Genomic DNA, 3,227 nt, shown 5'->3' with positions numbered 1-3,227 from the left:
TAAGTTATTTCAAGAAACTTCAACTTTGTGTTTGCAAAAATCACAACTCTGATTGGTGAGATGCAATGAATACTGCTGCATGTTAATGTGTAGCTTCCTCTACAATTAATTTTAGCTGAAACAGGAAGGTCTCTGTCCCCAGTGACATTAGCAACACATTACGAGGAGCAGTAGTTAGGTTTTTCTAATTGATTTGTACAAGTTATTGATGCAGCTTTCAAAGTAATTTCAGATATTTGAAGCCAAGCTTCAAATTTGTAAAGCTCAATTTTTAATTTCATTATCCACTTGCTACAAAAGCCAGATTTTTAACCCATGTGTTTATTTTTAAATTGTAAGTATGATTTTTCTAGATTGATGGAAATTATATGCCATGGCAATTTTACAGCCAGAGGTAAATAATTTCAAGGAGAGAGAAATTGAGCCTGGTCTAACCTGTTTCTTCTTGGATATTATGCAGGCTACTTAAAGTTGAAAGCAGTATTCAAGTTGCATATACATATTGGAGAAATTTAGATGTAGAACCATCTCCTTATAAGTAAAACGCTCACATTGAAATAAGTGGCGGAATGGACTTGCGGTGAGAGGCGACACAGACACAATGGATCAGATGGCCTCCTGTGTCATAAAGGGAGACTTGATCACTCACCTTGTTATTAAACAGCTTCCTGCACTGTTGTTCCTTATCCGGAGCTGCACTCTGACACTGATCTCATTACATTCCTCTTCGACTTTCCATTGTCTCCAGGGCATGCGTCAGGTTGGCCTCCTGTCCTAATACAGAGAGAAGAATCTTTAGTGATTTCTTGGAAAAAGTGCAGTCTCCTATTGGCAGCCATTCTATCTTCATAGTGCATAGACTATAGAACGGCACATCACAGTGAGTTACTCATCATTTAACATCTCCTTTAAGCTCTGCCCCAGTCACCTTAAACCTATGCACGTTACATTCATAATGGTTTCTCAGCACATCTTACACATTCACTGTCAAACATTTTGGCTGTCTTTAGACTATTAATATGGAATAATAAAAGGGAGATTGGACATTGGTTCATCATAAACGGTACATCACAAGATAGACACACAATTCTGGAGTAACTCAGTGGGGCAGGCAGCATCTCTGGAATGGGTGACGGTTCGGGTCAGGACCTTTCATAAACATTTTTAGGGTTTAGTCAATCAGAAACACAATTGATGGACGGCCAGGTCCACCATGGGCACTGACTTCCAAAAGACAAAGGACATTTATTGTCACATACACCAATTGGTGTAGTGAAATTTGAGTTGCCATTTGCAGCACATCAATAAAAATAAAACACAATATTAAAGAAGAATTTAACATTAAACATAAAAACATCCCCCACAATGGTTCCCAATTGTGAGGGAAGGCAGCAAAGTCCAGTCCTCATCCTCTTGTTCACCCCTATTTGAAGCCTCCGCATTCGCCACAACGGCGGCCCGATGTTTCTTGCCCTCTCGCCGGATGATGGAGCTCCAGCGTCGGAGGAACACTCTTCAGCGGCTTGGAGTGTCTGGAACGGCCGCTTCCTGCCAGAGACCGCAGTTCCCGAAGTCCACAGGCCGTGCTGGTCGGAGCTCCAACACTGGCGATCTCGGCGAATGTTTCCAGGCTCTGCGGTGTTCAAAGTCAGCGCCACCCTCGGCTGGACCCCCAGCAATGACAGCTCCGCGATGTTGGAGTCGGCGGTCTCAGCACTCTGGAACTTACCACATGGTGACCCGGGTCAGCTCCGCGATGGTGCTTCAGCGCTGCGCTGCCGCCGAAGCTGAAGATTCTGGCTGGTCCTGGCAGGAAACGCTGCTCCAGTCCAGGTGGTAGGCCGCGAGGAGAGGGTGGAGATGCAGCTCGGAGGAAAGATGCATCTCCGACCAGGTAGGGACTGAGAAAAAACAGTTTCCCCCTTCCCCTCCCCTCCACCTTCCACATGAAAAGACTAGACCTCCAAAACAACACTTTTTAACTTACTGAAAACAAAAAAAGAGGTGAAAGGACGAACAGCTGCAGGCTGGGCAGCCATACTCGACGGCACCTCCAACCCTCACTCTGCCTTCGGTGAAGGGATCTATAGGAGGCACTGATTCTAGAAGGCAGCCATTACCATCAAAGACCAGCACATGGCCACATTTACAGTGCATTCCTACCATTGGTAGGAAGGTATAAGAATCTGAAAACCGTAACCATCAGGTTCAAGAATATCTTCTTCCCAATGACCATCAGGCTCTTAAACACTTCAAAACACCAAATAAACTATGAAATATGGACTGTCTTGGGCTGCACTAAGGACTTTGGGCTTGTTGTCAAATCTTGTCAATTTGAAAATGACTCAATTATCCTCGGCCTCCTGTAATAATACAGACGGAAGATGTCCTTCACCAAATCATACACCAAAATCTTCAGTGCATTCTTGGAAAAACAGTGCATAGTACCGTCTCCCATTTGTAGCCAATGTTCTATCCCTCTAATGCGCAGAATATAGAACGGTACAGTATGGTATTGTCTGTATTCATGTATGTGCTGCATAGCCTAAAAACAGCAGGAACATTTTACAGTTTATGCGTATATAGTGCTTAGAAACTATTATGAATGCAACCTGCTTAGCCTTAAGGTGAGAGAGACAACGTTTAAAGGAGATGTGCGGGGCAACTTAAAAAAAAAAAATCACACACATGCTTTCTGCCTCTTAACCAGCTCTCTATTCATGCCAAAATAATACCTCCAACAACATGGGCTCTGACTTAATCTTTTGTGATTTTTACCTTTGTTTAGTGACTTTGGGAACTATGTCAAGATTTACTCAAATATGGTGTCAGGCACAATTTTCCCTTCACAAAGTCATGTTGACTCTGTTTGATTACCTTATGACTTTCCAATTGTACTTCTATTACTTCCTCAATCATTGATTCTATTTTATTCCACAATAAAAAATGAGGCAATTGACCTATTTTTATTCGTTTTTTGCCTTGTTCTATTATTTTAAATGATGATTTAACGTGAAACATTGTGAGTGAGGAAAATCTAGATTCCATTGTGTGAAATGTAGAAACAAAGAATGGCAGATATAGGTTTATTAAAAAAGACACAAAGCGTTGGAGCAACTTAGCAGGTCAGGCAACATCTCTGAAGAACATGGATAGGCAATGTTTCAGGTAGGGATTCTTCAGTCTCAATCAAGTCTGAATTGGAAGTCTGGTTCCACCTCAAAATA

This window comes from Amblyraja radiata, chromosome 16 (genome assembly GCF_010909765.2).
Source record: "Amblyraja radiata isolate CabotCenter1 chromosome 16, sAmbRad1.1.pri, whole genome shotgun sequence".
In the NCBI taxonomy this organism is placed as follows: Eukaryota; Metazoa; Chordata; class Chondrichthyes; order Rajiformes; family Rajidae; genus Amblyraja; species Amblyraja radiata.
The sequence above is the reverse complement of the archived record's forward strand: the minus strand, read 5'-3'. Positions refer to the sequence as shown.